Here is an 18,945-nt window from a genome sequence, read left to right as displayed (position 1 = left end):
ACAAAGGGGGGTTTTGGTTTTGACGAGTTTGAATTAAAACAAAACAGAAACTAAACTAGACAAAGTTATGAACGAATTTGGGTATATGGATGGGTGATTAGCTAGCTAGAGGGTCCTTCTCCACACATGACACACTTGCATACAAATTGATTTTCAGTTGCTTTTCAATAAACCATGAACCTCAACACCCCAGATTAACCGTGACATCACTAATTAACCCTCAGATTTTCCTTTAGTTATTGGATTGGATGACATCATTCGACAACCCAAAGCATTCTTCAAAAGTCCCCTACATGACATCATAATAGAGATACAATCAAAGATCATTACGTTCTATGAAAATCATAAATATTGACAAAGCACTTGTAACTATGACATCATGATACTCATGCTAGGAATTTACTTAACATGATTGTGAAAACAACCTTAACTACTTGTGAATATAAGTTTGTAACAATTATGTGAAACTCCCTTATATTCTAGCACCAAATTCATGCATGCAAACTAAGTGTGCGCCCTTAATCAACAAACAAGAATAAGTTATCCATCAAATGGTTAAGTAAATTGCATTCACAATTTATGAAATCACAACTGGAATTAATCAATTCATATTGCAAATATAATCATAGTTTCAAAGTCTCCCCTAGCTAAAACAAGTTTAGCTCCTCATGTTTACAACAAAACAAAGAGAATATAAATTAAACATTGAAAACAAAGATTGAATACACCTAGAAACGCTCCAACAATCCAAGTTTGAATGGCCAAAACGTCCAAGGCTTATCCTCTCTTCTTTCTCCTTCTTTGTTGCGGCACAAGGGTGTTTGGGTATGAATTATGGTGATGGATGGATAGGTTGGATGGTGGTAGAGGGTGGATGATGGCTGAATGAATGGAGAGAATGAGGAATAATTCGAATGGATGTGTATGGCTGTCTAGAGTCCCCAATATGTGCGGCAGATTATGTATATATAGAGGGAGAAAGGGTAAGGCAATAAGTAATTAATTTGGGAAGGTTTTAAGACTCCAAATCCTCCAAGATAAGGGTAACAAATCAGAATCCTAAGAGAGAAAAGGAAGGAGACTTGCAGCATTGACTAGAAGAAAAGGGGAAAGAAGATATATGGCAGATTTTGGAAGAAAAGGGTAAGAAAGGTGCGGCTCCATCTTGGACTGGGATTAGAGCTTTTAGGACATATATTTAAGTGTCCCAAATTGATTAGGAACCCCTTTTGATAGCTGGAAATTAAGTAGGAAAGATTAGGATTAGGAAAGGTCAAACAAAAATGAGAAACCTTGGCTTAACTTTCCTACTTCATGTAGGAAACCTTCTTTGATTAGGAATCCTTCTTTGATTAGGAATCCTTCTTTGATTAGGAATCCTACTTTGATTAGGAATCCTTCTTTGATTAGGAATCCTACTTTGATTAGGAATCCTTCTTTGATTAGGAATCCTTCTTTGATTAGGAATCCTACTTTGATTAGGAATCCTACTTTGATTAGGAATCCTCTTGTGATTAGGAATACTAGCATCTTTAGGTCTTCAAATTCATCCATTCCTTTTGCTCCAAGCATAAGCTATCCATTCCAAGCCCAATTTTGCTCCGAAATGCTCCAAAATGCACATTTTTGCTTCCTTAGCCATATGAACCTAGAAACACACGAAAATAGCTTAAACTACTAAAATAACTATGAACTAACAACATAAATGTATGAAAACAAGCCAACTAAATCGCCTAAATATGCTCCTATCAGTATTCCATGAAAGAACTAAACATATCAGAATTGATTGCCACTATGTTCGCAATCAAGTTCAGTCGAAGGTGATTCAAGCTTGGATCAATTCACCCATTTGATCTAGCTTGAGGGGGAGTATTAAAAGAAGTGTACTTGTTGTTAACCTAGTTTTTAGGGGGATGGGTTGATACCGTGTAGAGTGGGTTGTTTTCTGCCTTCTTCTACATTGTTGTCGCCAATAGTGTTTCTTGTTGTCAATACCCTTAATTCAAGGGATGTGTATCTAGTGGTTGTTTACTTTTGGTTGTTAGATTTTTAGGCTTAAATCAAGGAGGGATAGGGGGCTTGTTCCTTTTCTTCAACATACATATATTGGTTAGGTCTTGTAATCTTTTTCCTTAAAATGAATATACAACTTGAAAACTCCAATATCTTCTCACCATTTGGTACGAGCATTGAATTTAATCAACTTCAGTCCAATGGTATGGGAGATCCGAGCAAATTAGTGAGTCATAATTATCTCGTCATTCATATGAGTCGAATATGAGGTCTCCCGCTAAAAATAAAAGTACTTCTAAACCATAGTGTTAGTGACATTATTGGTTTGACATACTTTTTTTTATTTGAAGGAGAGAATCAAATTTGGGACCTTAAGTAATAAAGCGAGAGATTTAGCAAATTGAGTGTAGTCACGTTGATTATTAGAGCAATGTACTTTATCCTCTGCATCCAAGTTCGAACCCTCTTTTTCAAAATTTGGTGAATTAAGGATAATTATTCTATTGTTTGTCAAAAAAAAAAAAAAAAAAAAGCGTGGGTTTACTTGGCACACATTCAGTGAAGTGTCAAAATAAAGTTTTAAAAAGGATCACATCATCACTTTCACAATCCTAGCATCAAGAAATATCATTTTATAAGTCCTATACATATAATGGTAAATTGCCAATTGGCGTGCGTTCATTCCATCGCCATTGATCCTGTACCTTCATTTTTGTAGTTCACAAGATTTAAGCATATTGCATTTGACTTCTGAGTTTATTTCCTAATTAAGACATATATACCTACAAGATTAATAATCCAATTAGAAAAAATTAGGATCCAACCCCTAGTCACCAATGTTCATAGACTGAAATCTTATTGGTTTTTAGTTTTTGATCAAAGTTCCTTAACTTTATACACCTTAGCAATTCACTATTAAAATACTTCAATGTCATCGTTTTATTTCTTTTACAAATCTTAATTTATAATTTCTACCACATTATCATGTGACAGCCCGTCCCGGGAATTTTAAAAACGTACGCATGAAAAGACGATTTTACCCCTAGTGCGATTTTTTTACGTTTATTGGTTTTGGGTTCCTTGTTGGCATGTTTTTGGGCCACACACATACTAACCTACACCCACCCCTTTCTCTCCTGCCCTGCACCCTATCCCGTGCCCAGTTCCCTTCCCATTCCCTCCTCCATTGTACGGCCACACACACACACCTATCAAACCTTCACAGATCGAAGGTATAAAGTATATATCCATGCTCGTGAGGCTCGTAGGAGTCCAACCATACCCATTTCAGGTAAGAATACCTTCCTTTTCACGTTGAACTCGGGTTGCCCGATTTTGGTACTGTTCATGCACACGTGATTTCTCACGTTTTAGGGAATTTCAAGCTTGTAGGAAGCTTGGTGAGGTCCCTAGGAGGCTCGGGGTGGTTCGTTTGAAGGTTTTGGACGTCGGGATGACGAGTTTCGAGGTTAGCCGGAGTTAGGGTGATTTTTCAGGTGAGATTTTGTGGATTTTAGCACTTGAAAGTGGTATGATTGTGTTCCTCTCGTTGTAAGCTTCATTTTGGAACCAATTTTGTGAAATTTGGTTGAAAAACGAAGAAGATAGGACGTTTTAAAGTTTTCCCGATTTTCCGGCGCCGACGGAATATTCCGTCAAATCTGACGGAATATTCCTGACGCCGTTGACGAAAACCGTTATAGATAACGGAATATTCCTAACGGTGTCAGTTGATGCCGTTAGCGTGCCAGGCACGTCCCTGCGCGTGGCCGGCGTGTGTGGCCGTGCCTTGGTCGGCGCGTGGGGGCGCGTGCAACGGTGAAAAATTATTTTAAAAATATGGGGATGTTCCTGAGGTTGAGTAGATCACGTTGGTGTATTCATACACCCCATTTGAGCAATGTATGAGAAGTTATTTCTAAAGGTTGGTTATGTGCTTTAAAATTAACGTTTTTATAGCTATTTCGCATATAGGTGAGACGTATCCCGAGGACGAGCGTGGTCACTCGAGGCAGGGGGTTACGACCTTTCCACTTACCAGTGAGTGGGCTTTTGGTTTTTCGTATATACCTATATACTTATATTTTCCCAGAAATTGATTTTGATTCGTTATTTGTTATATGCCATGCATTACATTGCCATTTGTTATGCATTATTAGTTAAATATATATATATATATATGCATGTGTATTAGTGCCGCGGACGCACAGCTAAGTGCCAGGTGAGTATGACTTTATATTTACATCCAGTAGTGATTTTAGAGACTTAAAGAGAGCTCGTAACCTGCACCCCCGGTGTTAGTGCTCCGGGCCAGAGGAGGGCACAGTCCTTCACTTGATGTTCACCTCCCGCACCACATGCTCATCTTGGATCCAAGTTAGGTGCACAGTCTTGTCGTACAGACCACTTTAGGTGGTCCCGACTTGTAGGTGACCCGCGATTATTCGCCCAGCCTTCATGTGATCGTAGCACTAGAGCGTACTTATATTACACCCAGGCCTGTCGTACAGACCACTTTAGGTGGTTCCGACTCGTGTGTAGGTATAGTTTGTGAGATGGAGATTCAAGCTATAGATTCAGCCGTACAGGTCACGTTAGGTGACTCCGGCAGACAGTTACTTGTTATTGGTTGATGTTTCCTGAGCATTTGCATATTACTTCGAGGCATATAGCATGGCACGCTTTTCGAGCATGATATATGTATATATATACTATTTTCTGGGAAGTATACAGGTTTTACGGCGAGGGGTTAGAACTTATTTATTAAATTGGTTTTCGAAAAGCTTTGTTTTTGCCCACTCACGCTTTTGTTTTGCGCCCCTCCAGGTTCTAGTTGGCTAGCATGTTTGGTGGATTCCCTGAGGACTTCCCCAGCATATCTGACAGACCACCACCAGTGTAGGACCACCTTCGGGTGTGCTTTTGTCGTATTGTTTCCTTTTGGACTGCATTAGGCGTTCTTGCTCTGAACTTAGGATTCACACTCGTTTGCACTTGTTTTATTGCTTTGTGTAACGCTAGTTCTTAATTATTCCTACTAATTACATTATTATTTTATTAGCTTCCGCACTGTGCACATGGTTCCGTCACTTCCACGTGACGGCCAGCATGCCCTGATCTCGATCGGGGTGTGTTAGTTTGGTATCAGAGCCTAGGTTTGGCAGTCCTGTACTTTTGTGAGTATTCTAATGGTTTTGGTGTCTTCTGTTAGAATTATGCTGCCTCGTCGGGAACCACGTCGCTCTGCTGAGCCTAGTTTCCCCGATATTGCTCAGCTGGGGGAAGCTATTGCTACAGCGATTCATTCGGCGATTCGCCCTCCCCAGAGGACTCCTCTGGAGACTATGTATAATTTGAAGTTGGATAAGTTTGAAGGTAACGAGGGTCATGAGGGTGCAGAGCGATGGCTAGAGCATATTGAGAAGACTTTTCGTGTTTTGAACAGTCAGGGGAATCTCCCTGTCGAGAAGTGGGTAAAGACTACCTCGTGGTTTTTGGGTAAGGATTCTGCATCCTGGTGGGAACAGGAACTTCGTCGCTTGACTCTAGCTGAGAAGACTGATTGGGATGTTTTCACTGAGTTGTTCAAGAGAAGGTTTGTGCCCCCTGAGTACATTGATTGTAAGAAGCAGGAATTTACTGAGTTGAGACAGAGGAAGCTGACAGCGAATGAGTACTATTGGAAGTTCACTGATTTGTCTCGCTATCATCCTGAGATTGCTGGTAATCCGACGGAGATGCTTCGTCGTTTTCGTTTAGGCACTAAGAAGAAATGGCGTTCGATGGTGACCACTACTCATTGTGATACTTACTAGGATTTTTACGAGATTCTGCTGAGGATTGAGGATTCAGAAAACATGTCAAGCGAGAGTGATGAGGAAGAGAAAGACGGTAATCAGAAGAAAGATGATAAGGGTAAAGGTCAAGCGTCGCTCGGGCCTCGTCGGACTCAGAATTTCAAGAGGGGTGGTACTAGTTCTAGCTCTTCTAGCGGTGGTTTCAGCACCACTAATTAGGGACGCGGAGGTAGGTTTGCTAGTGGTGCTAGAAGCCAGAGATAGGGTGATGGTGGCAGAGGTAGGGCCCCACTTTGCCGCAGGTGTAATAATCGGCACTTTGGTGAGTGTAGGCGTGGCAGCAGCGGTTGTTTTACTTGTGGGCAGATGGGACATCGGGCTGCGAATTGTCCCCAGAGTCAGCAGCAGAAGCCGCATCAGACTTTCTTGCCGCCACCTGCACCGATTCAGCAGAATCCTGGCCCTGGTAATTATGGGCAGACAGGCCGAGGTGGTGCCTTCTACTATCAGGGTGATGCTGCTCCTTATGCCCCGGGACAGTATCAGTATCCCCAGGACCCATATTCTCATTGTGGTTATCCTCTGTATCCTGGTAGCTATATGCCGTACCCTCCAGTTCCAGCAGGCTGTTCTCAGTGGTTTCAGGGAGGACAGATTCAGCAGGGTGATGCGAGAATTATACGCACACAAATTAAACCCTCTTTTTATCAATTGTAGTAAGCATGTAAGTAGGGATCGTTCTGGACCGGGGATTAGGAGGGATTGTTAATCACTTGGATTTGACTCAAAAACTTAAAAACAAGTTTAAAACACTATACTAGACTCAAAGAATGCAAAACTCAGAATAAGATAGATTAAGACTAAGACTAAACAAAATATGGGGGGGGGGGATTGAGGTTTGGACGAATTTAAACTAAAATGGATAGATTGTAAAGAAAACAAATTGTAAATACGAATTTGACGGAAATGAATGGATGGGAAGCTAGCTAAGGGGTTCATCTCCACACATGTTATACTTGCATACAAAATGATTTCTAATTGCTTTTCAATAAACCATGAATTCTCAACACCCCGGGTTAATTAGGTCCGTTTAAATTAACCGTCAAGTTTTCCTTAAGTTAATGAATTGGATGATTGCATACGACAACCCAAAGCATTCCCCACAAGTTCCCTACATGAATTGCATAATAGAGATACAAGCAAGAATCATTAAGTTCTTTGAAAACCATAAGTGTTGACGAGGCATTCGTTACTATGATTGCATGAAACTTATGCCAAGAATTTACTTAACGCGATTGTTTATAAGCAACCTCCACTACTTGTGAATATAAGTTCATAACTATTAGGTGAAACACACTTATATTCTAACGTCATATTCATGCATGAAAATTAAGCGTGCATTCTCAATAAACATACATAAATAGGTTATCAATCAAATAGTTAAACAAATTGAATCCACAACTTATGAAACGCAATTAGAAGTAATCAAATCATATCGCAAGCATAAACATGTATTTCGAATCCCCCCTAGCCAAGGGGGGGTTTAGTTCCTCATACGTACAAGACAAAGAGAATTGAAATTAAACATTGAAATCGAGGAAAAGCAACACCTAAAAATTCCAACAACTCAAACTTGAATTGTATGAACGTTTAGGCACTCTTCTCCTCCTCTTTGTTGTGGCATAAGGTCTAAGGATAGGTTTGGATTGGTGTTTGTATGGAGGAATGGTTGGATAGTGTTTTAGAAGGTTGGGGAGTGGTGGAAATGGAAGAGGGGTTGCTGGAAATGGAAGTGAAGGCCACGGCAAGACTTGAATGGATGTGTTTTTGTGTTGGTTTGAGGTGTGTTTAGGTAATGGGAATGCAAGGGTTTTTATAGGAGGAATGGATGTGTATATGGCTATTTGTTTAAGCATGCATGTGGCTGGTTAATGATGGAAAAACAGCTAGAAAAGTTGGTGGAAAGCTGGAATTGCACAAGGAGAATGCATGTGCACGGCAAGGAGTTGTTTTTGGGTGATGGGTGCATGTGTTGGCTGATTTATTGAAGGGAATGCATGTGAGTGACAACTAGGATGATTGGTGGCTGCAATGATGAAGGGGAATGGCTGGAAATGCAAGGGGAATGCATGTGGAATGACAGCTAGGTTGCTTGGTGGAAAGCTGGAATTTCAAGGGTTATGCACGGCAAAGGCTTGTTTGGGTGCATGTGATGATTTATGTGGTGGGTTATGCATGGCAAGGCTGGAATGTGGTGTAATGATGAAGGGATAATGTCTTGGTGGCTGAAATGATGAAGTGGGATGGCTGAAAATGCAAGGGAACTCACGGCTAGGATGTTGTTTGTGTGAAGTGTGTGTGAATGGTGGTTTTGCATGGCTTTGATGGATTGTTTGATTGGGCTAGAGGTTTTGCATGGCTCAAAGGATTGTTTGATTGGGCTAGGCCCTTTGTTTTATGTCCCAAAGAGCATACAAGGCTTCAATTTCGTCCATCCTCTTTGCTCCATGATTAAGCTATCCAATCCATGCCCAAAAATGCTCCAAATAGCCTCAAAATGCACTTTCTTGCTCCCTTTGCCATGAGGACCTAAAAACAAACGAAAATAGCTTAAACTACTAAAACAACTATGAATTAACAACATAGATGCACGAAAACAAGCTAAGTAAGTCGCCTAAATATGCTCCTATCAAATTCCCCCACACTTAGCTTTTGCTAGTCCTCGAGCAAAACAAAACGATAACAAACAAACAAAACGACACTAAACAAGTAAAACACAACCTAAACCTTCCAACAATCGTCTTAGGGATTTCCAATGCACATGACATGTTAAAAATCATTATTCCCACAGATTTTAGTCATCTTCACACTTAAGTACATTCTTAATCATAGTCACCACATACTAGTTCACAATTAAGCACTTAAAACGATGTATTGAATGTAGTAACATGCCTTAGAGAATTTGCTCAATTCCTTACAAGATATGCATTCGATTTTCACTCAGATTTTCTAACTACACACCCTAATCTAGTCATATGTGAGAAGATTGATGTAAACATGAAAACGAACACTCACATATATGTATCACAAAGAAAGCAATTTCTGGAGTTAATAAGCATGTTTAGATATGATCTCATGAATGGAATGCTACTACTTAGACGCGAGAACCAGTGACACCATATGCTCATACCAAGTTCAAACTCCACAAATTGAAACACATAACACTCAAGATTGAAGTCACGGGTTGTAATGGGGCGTGGGGCGTGTGGATAACAAAGAAGGGATATGGAAAACAAAGGTTCTTAAAGAAATAGTGAGCAAAGCACTTGAATCAACTTAGAATTCACTTTTGAATGAAAACTCAACTTTTGAACAAAAAGGGAGAATTTAGACAATTTATGGCCAGAATTGGTGTTTTGGACCCTTTCTTCAATCACTCATTCTTTCATTTTTTTCAAGCTCTTTTTTCTTTCTTTCTTTTCTGTTTTTCTTTTCTTTTGAATCTCAAAACATACATAAACACTTAAGAACAAGCATTCCTTCCCCCACACTCATTTTCTTGCATAATGTAACTCAAAAGGAACTCATTTAAGTCATGCTCACTATCTTTTAAGAACAAGGGTGTGGACTGTCCTAAACTAGGCTAGGTGAGGATAATGTGGGTTAACAAGGAATAAAGGCTTAACAAGGCTCAACGGGGTTAACTTAAACAAATAATGAAGTAGGATACATGGCAATTTGGCTTTGGTGGTGGTCACTACACAACTTCTTCTTGAATATGTGTTATGCAAATCAATAACATGCTTTGAATGAAATGGGCATGAGTTCTAGCATTTGGAACTATATGATGAAACGCCTTCTAAGTAGTAACCAAGCAAAGAATAATGAGATCATGCAACGACTTTAGAAAACAATAATGCACAGATTTTAACTCTCCAAATAACGTTTAGGCTCAAGTCTCACAAGGTTGTAGCGTTTGTTTGAGTTCCTTCCTTCAAGCATGTTACAAAAACTAATTTTGCTTTTATGATTGCATGTGAAGTCATACATTATAACCATAACCAAGCATATACCAAGAGTAAATCAAACTTTTCTCCATGTTTATAACTCTTTTTAACAGTCATGCAATTACAAACCAAATCGTCATCATTGTGTTGGAAGGTGACCTACGACACAAACACACAAAAACGACTCAAAACACTCTTTTTAGGCTTTTCAAAACATGTTTTTCGAATTTTTATGTGATTTTCGGAGTTATAAAACAAAACACACTAAAACACTCCAAATCAGCTTAAAAACATTTTAAAACAGCAAGGAACAACACTTGAAGTTATGGGTGATAAAATCCAACGAATTTGCATCAACATACTTAGTTACCCCCCCCCCCCCCCCCACACTTCAATCAAACATTGTCCTCAATGTTTTAAGCCTAAATTCACACCAAACAAAAGTAAACACATAAACAACAACTAAACATACTAAACATGGCAGAATGTATCTAACAAAGAGAAGAGTTTAGGGATGCAAATCTGGTTATGGAGTGTAAATTCCATCTTCTCCTTGGTGATTGCATTGAGGCTTGCTCGTGAGTTTTTCCACAGGCTAATCTTGAACTAGGCTGGAGGATTCTGACACATGTTAGGCAAGCACGAGGTGGAGGTGATGACCTGCTTCTTTGTTCAATCTTTCCAATTCGTATTGAAGAGGGTTAGAGGATAACTCAGCATATGCAGTTGTTGCGTTTGCTGACTATCCACAAGATTGATGTTTCCTCGTCACTCGTCTTAGTTGTTCTCCAAGCAGATGTGTTCCCTTCTCTGGAAGTGTATCAACCTTTGAAGATGACTACTCGAGAGCAACGCTAGGTAAGCAACCAGGGAATAGATTCCAGGTAGTTGGTTCCAGATCGGAAGACTGACTCCAAGTGCCGGCTGATTGCTCACTTTACTTTGCCATGCGAGTAATAACAAGGACAAAGGAAAGGACAGGGAAAGATCATGATATGAGATACCTTTGCTTTCGCCCTTGATGATATGAGATACTTTTGCTTTTGCAGACGCAGCGAATGAATCAGCACATATATTTGTTGCGCTTGTCTCCACATGCTTCGATCCACCGTTTCCTCTTGCCTCATCTATACTCCAGGCATCTGGTATCTTCTTTGGGGGATACATCAATGATTGAATATGTGTTCTCAAGGGTAGAAGAAAACTAAGCATGTTTGAGAGGTTTGGTTACAGCTACATTCTCGGCCGAGAGAGAAAGTCATGCGTTTTTGGGTGTATGCCTTGCCATGAATGTTGATGTATATAGGATTTGTAATGGCGAGTAGTAGTGTGGATGCGGCAATGTCCTCCACGCGTCTTTAGCTTTGTCAGAGAGCTTTTGACAAAGTGGCACGCGTTTTCTGAAAAGCCGGGATTTCGGCTCTATCACCCACGCTTGTCGGCAAAAGTGTGTAGCTGCTTTCTCGGCCTCCACGCGTCTTCAACTTTGTCAGAGAGCTTTTGACAAAGTTGAATGCTTTATCTAAAAAGCCGGGATTTCGTCTGAAGAGCTGGCGAACTTTACGCAGGAAAATCCGGCTTTGACGAGTGGTGTCTCTTCATTTCTGAATCGGTGATTGTGTCGCCTCTCCTTTAATAGAGGTGATCGATCACCTCTAACATGCACACTTTGAAGATTGCCCAAAAATCGTCTCCGGCCCGTCGAGATTTTATTCCATCCAACCCTTCTCTCTTAACTTCTTGAGAAATGGCTAACTCATCTAACCCATCGAACATTTGCTTAGATTTGAGTCTCAGCAGTGATCCGATCGTGCCGCGTCAGGGTAAGGTATGGTGCCCGTCTTTCTTATCTTCTAATGGCCCTCTGACAGGTGAAGACTCCGTGATGACGGATGCAACAACAGCTACGATAGTAGCTCGGAACCTCCTCACTCCTAAAGATAGTCAGCTGCTTTCAGGACGGTCCGATGAGTTGGCCATTCAAGAGTCCCTAGCTCTCAGTGTTCAGTGCGCGGGCTCTGTGTCCAACATGGACCAACGCCTACTTGCTCGCTCCCGTCAGGTTGAATCATTGATGGCAGAGGTGGAAAATCTCAAACAAGAGATCAAACAGCTTAAGCACGAGAATAGAAGTTTGCACGTGCTTGCAAATAATTACTCGACAGGCATGAAGAGGAAGCTTGATGAGATGCAAGAATCTCAAGGTCGAATTCAAAGTGACCGTCAAAGGCTTGCGTCTTTCTTCCAGAGGCACCTTTTTCCTGCGTCATCTAGCGTTCCACCAAGGATTGGGGCCTTGAATGATCTATCTTCGGTGCCTCCCGCTCCTATACCTCTCGCTCCGATGCCTCTCGCTCCGATGCCTCCTGCTCCGATGCCTCCCGCTCCTAGAGTGTTGCCACGTAGTGGGGCTTCACGTCCACAACCTTTGTGAAGGCTCCATCTTTCTCTTTCTTTGTTAGATACAAATTTTTTTTTTTTTTTATCGCTTGTAATCTCTCAGAAATCAATGAACAAGCTTTGTTTTATTCACTGTATTGGGTTGCCTCCCAAGTAGCGCTTTCTTTTACGTCTTGCAGCCGGACGAGACCTTCTTTTCTCACTTAGGACCCACAGCATGCAATGGGATCTCCTCCACAACATGCTCAATCAAGTTCTCGTAGTACGGCTCAATGAATGGGAGGGGATAGTGATCCTCCCTGATTCTGGCGTTTGGATTCCTAACGTCCCTGTAACTGATCCTACCTCCTTGAAATTGATTGGGTACCTGCACCAAAGAATCAAGAGTATCAATAGAGAAACATGAGTGATCATCATTAGGAAATTTCATAGTTTCAGAAATATTGAAATCAATCACTTCCCCATCGAATTCCATCGTTAAAGTGCCTTTAAACACATCTATCTTTGTTTGGGCTGTCTTCATGAAGGGCCTCCCAAGAAGAATCGGCAAAGATGGAGCATGGCTAGTTTCTTCCATTTCAAGAACGTAGAAATCCACCGGAAATATCAAATTATTTACCTGCACCAAGACATCTTCCAACACGCCCTTTGGATAGGCATTAGATCTATCGGCCAACTGAATAATTACACCATCAATTTTCAATTCACCAAGGTTCATTGAAGCATAAATAGAATATGGCATGACATTGATAGAAGCACCTAAATCTAACATGCATTGTTCAAACTTAGTATTACCAATAACGCACGGAATTGTAAAACTACCCGGATCTTTGCATTTAGGGGGTAATTTCCTTTGTAACACAGCAGAGACATTTTCACTTACTTGAACCACCTCTTTGTTTGAAATCCTTCTCCTTGTTGTACAAAGTTCTTTTAAAAACTTAGCATACCTCGGGACTTGCTTAATCGCATCAAGGAGCGGGATATTGACTTGAACTTTCCGAAAGGTCTCTAGAATGTCCCTCTCGGCTTCTTCCTTCTTTGATTGCTTAAACCTGCCAGGAAAGGGCACGTTTAGTGGAATAGAACTAGAAAAAGTCGAATTGGGACTTACCTTGGTGGTTTGGGATGGTTTAGGAGAACTAGATGAATTCGGCAAGGTTTGGTCATCCTTGGCCGTGGTCTTTGCTCCCTGTGCTTCTTCTTGCAGCAACTTGTCCTCCTCGTCTTAACTTGATTTGGATGTATTTGAGTTCATTCCAACCTGTGTACCATTTCTCAACATGATGGCTTTAGCGGTTTCAAATCCTCCCTTTGGGTTCATAACGGTTGAACTAGGCAATTTGCCTTGTTCTCTAATTTGCCCCATAAATTCGGCAATTTGACCTATTTGCTTCTCCAAATTGTCCACCCGTTTGTCTTGGATTTGTCTCTCCTTATTTTGAGTTTGTACTTCCTGCGTCAAAGTAGTAAGTAACTTAACAACTTGATCATTATCCAAAGACATACCTGAGGTTGTTGGGGTGGATTGCACTTGGTTTTGATTGGGGACGAATGGCTTTGTATAAAAGCCCGGTGGTTGCTGCCTAAATCCTCCTTGGGGTTGTTGAGGATCCCGCCATTTGAAATTTGGATGGTCCCTCCACCCCGGATTGTAGGTATTCGAGTATGGATCATGGCGTGGTTGATTTTGGTTCCCAAAACCCACGGAATTGGCAGATTCCCAACCCCCATTCTCAATTAATTTAGGGCATTGATCGTTGGCATGTCCTTGCATAGAGCACACGCCACACACACTTGGTCCATGAATCTTCATTCCCTCGGCCAACTGAGAAACAATAGAAGTAAGGTTAGCTAATTGGGATTGAATTTCGGGCATAGAACTTACCTCATTCACTTGTGGCCGTGGGGGGTCTCTTTGTCCAACACCTTTATATTGTTGTGCATTATGTGCTCGGTTGGCAATTAGAACTTTTGCAGCCCCCGGAGTTTTATCCACCAATGCACCTCCCGCCGAGGCATCAAGCATTTGGCGTTCCATGGGAAGGAGTCATTCGTAGAAGTATTGGATGACCAGCTCCTCCTTCATTTGATGCTGTGGACAAGAAGCAACAAGTGATTTAAAACGTTCATAATAAGAAGGAAACGATTCACCTTGATTTTGTTGGATGCCACTAATCCGTTTCCTCAAGAGAATGATTCTTGAAGTTGGGAAAAACTTCTCCAAGAAAGCTCTTTTCATACTATCCCAAGATGTAACCGTTCCGGGTGCTAATTCGAAAAGCCAATCCTTCGCTTTTTCCAAAAGTGAGAATGGAAAAGCCTTCATCATTAGAATGTTCCCGTCGACATTTATGGGTGTCATGCTCGAACAAACAACCTCGAACTCCTTGAGATGCTTGATGCGAGAATTATACGCACACAAATTAAACCCTCTTTTTATCAATTGTAGTAAGCATGTAAGTAGGGATCGTTCTGGACCGGGGATTAGGAGGGATTGTTAATCACTTGGATTTGACTCAAAAACGTAAAAACAAGTTTAAAACACTATACTAGACTCAAAGAATGCAAAACTCAGAATAAGATAGATTAAGACTAAGACTAAACAAAATATGGGGGGGGGGGGATTGAGGTTTGGACGAATTTAAACTAAAATGGATAGATTGTAAAGAAAACAAATTGTAAATACGAATTTGACGGAAATGAATGGATGGGAAGCTAGCTAAGGGGTTCATCTCCACACATGTTATACTTGCATACAAAATGATTTCTAATTGTTTTTCAATAAACCATGAATTCTCAACACCCCGGGTTAATTAGGTCCGTTTAAATTAACCGTCAAGTTTTCCTTAAGTTAATGAATTGGATGATTGCATACGACAACCCAAAGCATTCCCCACAAGTTCCCTACATGAATTGCATAATAGAGATACAAGCAAGAATCATTAAGTTCTTTGAAAACCATAAGTGTTGACGAGGCATTCGTTACTATGATTGCATGAAACTTATGCCAAGAATTTACTTAACGCGATTGTTTATAAGCAACCTCCACTACTTGTGAATATAAGTTCATAACTATTAGGTGAAACTCACTTATATTCTAGCGTCATATTCATGCATGAAAATTAAGAGTGCACTCTCAATAAACATACATAAATAGGTTATCAATCAAATAGTTAAACAAATTGAATCCACAACTTATGAAACGCAATTAGAAGTAATCAAATCATATCGCAAGCATAAACATGTATTTCGAATCCCCCCCTAGCCAAGGGGGGGTTTAGTTCCTCATACGTACAAGACAAAGAGAATTGAAATTAAACATTGAAATCGAGGAAAAGCAACACCTAAAAATTCCAACAACTCAAACTTGAATTGTATGAACATTTAGGCACTCTTCTCCTCCTCTTTGTTGTGGCATAAGGTCTAAGGATAGGTTTGGATTGGTGTTTGTATGGAGGAATGGTTGGATAGTGTTTTAGAGGGTTGGGGAGTGGTGGAAATGGAAGAGGGGTTGCTGGAAATGGAAGTGAAGGCCACGGCAAGACTTGAATGGATGTGTTTTTGTGTTGGTTTGAGGTGTGTTTAGGTAATGGGAATGCAAGGGTTTTTATAGGAGGAATGGAGGTGTATATGGCTGTTTGTTTAAGCATGCATATGGCTGGTTAATGATGGAAAAACAGCTAGAAAAGTTGGTGGAAAGCTGGAATTGCACAAGAAGAATGCATGTGCACGGCAAGGAGTTGTTTTTGGGTGATGGGTGCATGTGTTGGCTGATTTATTGAAGGGAATGCATGTGAGTGACAACTAGGATGATTGGTGGCTGTAATGATGAAGGGGAATGGCTGGAAATGCAAGGGGAATGCATGTGGAATGACAGCTAGGTTGCTTGGTGGAAAGCTGGAATTTCAAGGGTTATGCACGGCAAAGGCTTGTTTGGGTGCATGTGATGATTTATGTGGTGGGTTATGCATGGCAAGGCTGGAATGTGGTGTAATGATGAAGGGATAATGTCTTGGTGGCTGAAATGATGAAGTGGGATGGCTGAAAATGCAAGGGAACTCACGGCTAGGATGTTGTTTGTGTGAAGTGTGTGTGAATGGTGGTTTTGCATGGCTTTGATGGATTGTTTGATTGGGCTAGAGGTTTTGCATGGCTCAAAGGATTGTTTGATTGGGCTAGGACCTTTGTTTTATGTCCCAAAGAGTATACAAGGCTTCAATTTCGTCCATCCTCTTTGCTCCATGATTAAGCTATCCAATCCATGCCCAAAAATGCTCCAAATAGCCTCAAAATGCACTTTCTTGCTCCCTTTGCCATGAGGACCTAAAAACAAACGAAAATAGCTTAAACTACTAAAACAACTATGAATTAACAACATAGATGCACGAAAACAAGCTAAGTAAGTCGCCTAAATATGCTCCTATCACAGGGAGAGATTGCTTCGAGTAGTGCGGGGTCTTCGAGGCAGTCTGGTCAGCCCAGTCAGGGGCGTGGCACTCAGAGTCGTGGTGGTCAGACGAGCAGAGGTCGAGGTGGACGACAGCAGACCCAGGGGCGTATTCACAACATTTCTCTGCAGGACGCTCAGAACAATCCGGATTTGATTATGGGTACGTTAAATATCCTTGGTTATTTTGCTAGAGTATTGATTGATTGTGGTGCTACACATTCTGTGATTTCTCATACATTTGCTCAAATGACGCAACCTCACCCCACACCTCTAAGGTATGATTTAGAGTTGGTTATGCCTAGAGGGGTGAGATGTATCGTAGATCGTGTGTTCCCAGGTTGTCCAGTGATAGTGGAGGATGTGGTTATGCCAGCTGATTTTATTCCGTTAGATATTGTTGACTTTGATGTGATTCTGGGCACAAATTGGTTGCATTTCTATCGTGCCAATATTGATTGTTACGGGAAAATAGTTACGTTCCATCGTCCTGGACTACCTGTGGTTACTTTCGTGGGTGAGCAGAGTGGGGTGAGACATGGCGTTGTTTCTGCTGTGCGAGCGAAAAGATTGTTATCTAAAGGTTGCCAGGGGTACTTAGCTCATGTGGTGTTGGATGAGGCTGCTCCTAGTAGAGTTGAGGATGTGAGGGTAGTCAGACACTTTCCCGATGTTTTCCTAAGGATTTACCTGGCTTGCCGCCTGATCGAGACATGGAATTCACTATTGAGTTACTTCCAGGTACTAATCCTATTTCCTTGACTCCTTATCATATGGCTCCCGGTGAGTTAAGGGAATTGAAAGTTCAGTTGCAGGAATTAGTGGATAAGGGTTTTATTCAGCCTAGTACTTCACCTTGGGGAGCTCCAGTGTTGTTTGTGAGGAAGAAAGACAGAACTTTGAGGCTATGTATTGATTATCAGCAATTGAATCGGGTGACGATTAAAAACCGTTATCCATTGCCGTGTATTGATGATTTGTTTGATCAGCTTCGAGGTGCTTGTGTATTCTCCAAGATTGACTTGAGGTCTGGGTATTATCAGCTGAAGATTAGTAGGGATGATGTCCCTAAGTCGGCGTTCAGGACTCGTTATGGTCATTACGAGTTTCTGGTTATGCCATTTGGTTTGACGAATGCACCAGCTGCTTTTATGGATTTGATGAACCGGGTATTCCAGCCATATTTGGATAGGTTTGTTATTGTTTTCATCGATGATATTCTGGTGTACTCTAAGTCTAAAGCGGAGCACGTTCGACATCTTACTTTGGTGTTGAAAAGGTTGAGGGAACACCAATTGTATGCTAAGTTTAGCAAGTGCCAGTTTTGGTTAGACCAAGTTGCGTTTTTAGGGCACGTCATTTCTGCTCAGGGTATTTTGGTGGACCCTCAGAAGGTGGCAGCTGTGGAGAAATGGGAACAACTGCGAACCGTCACGGAGGTGAGGAGTTTCCTTGGTTTGGTAGGGTACTATAGACGATTTGTTAAGGATTTTTCGGTGATTGCCTTACCATTGACGAGATTAACGAGGAAAGATGTTAAATTCGAGTGGGATGATAGGTGTGAGCAGAGTTTCCAGCAGTTGAAGTATTGTCTTACTCATGCACCTGTGTTGGCACTCCCGGACGATAGTGGTGATTTCGAGGTTTATAGTGATGCTTCTTTGAATAGTCTGGGATGTGTGTTGATGCAGCATGGTAGGGTAATTGCTTATGCTTCACGACAGTTGAAACCTCATGAGTTGAATTACCCTACGCATGATTTGGAGTTAGTCGCTATTATCTTTGCGTTGAAGTTATGGAGACACTACCTTTATGGAGAGAAATGTAAGATCTTTACAGATCACAATAGTCTTCAGTATCTTTTTACGCAGAAGGAACTTAATCTTCGTCAGCGGAGGTGGATGAAGCTGCTTAGTGATTATGACTGCACGATAGATTATCACCCTGGTCGTGCAAATATTGTGGCTGATGCACTTAGCAGGAAGTCTCAGGGCCGTATCAATGCGTTGTACGCTAGTCGTATTCCTCTTCTGGCAGACTTGCGATCCACGGGAGTGAGGTTAGAGGCAGAAGATTGAGAGGTAGTTTTACTTGCTAATTTTCAAGTTAGACCAATTTTAGTCGATTGGGTGCTTGAAGCTCAGGTAGCTGATAGGGAGACTCAAGAATTGATTCAAGCTCGAGATTGAGGGAGAAGGAGAGACCTTAGAGTTCGTGATTCGGATGGCATGTTGATGCAAGAGGGTAGGATGCTTGTGCCTAATAACTTGGATTTAAA

The 18,945-nt window shown here is 41.2% G+C and overlaps 1 pseudogene; it reads right to left on the bottom strand.

The window, feature by feature from the left end:
* Nucleotides 1-12,416: 12,416 nt before the first annotated feature.
* On the bottom strand, nt 12,417-14,546 carry LOC148691741 (uncharacterized; annotated as a pseudogene).
* Between the last annotated feature and the right edge of the window lie 4,399 nt (nt 14,547-18,945).

This window comes from Pyrus communis, chromosome 13 (genome assembly GCF_041283825.1).
Source record: "Pyrus communis isolate YQ-2024b chromosome 13, ASM4128382v1, whole genome shotgun sequence".
Taxonomy (NCBI): Eukaryota; Viridiplantae; Streptophyta; class Magnoliopsida; order Rosales; family Rosaceae; genus Pyrus; species Pyrus communis.
This window is presented reverse-complemented; position numbering and strand designations above follow the sequence as displayed.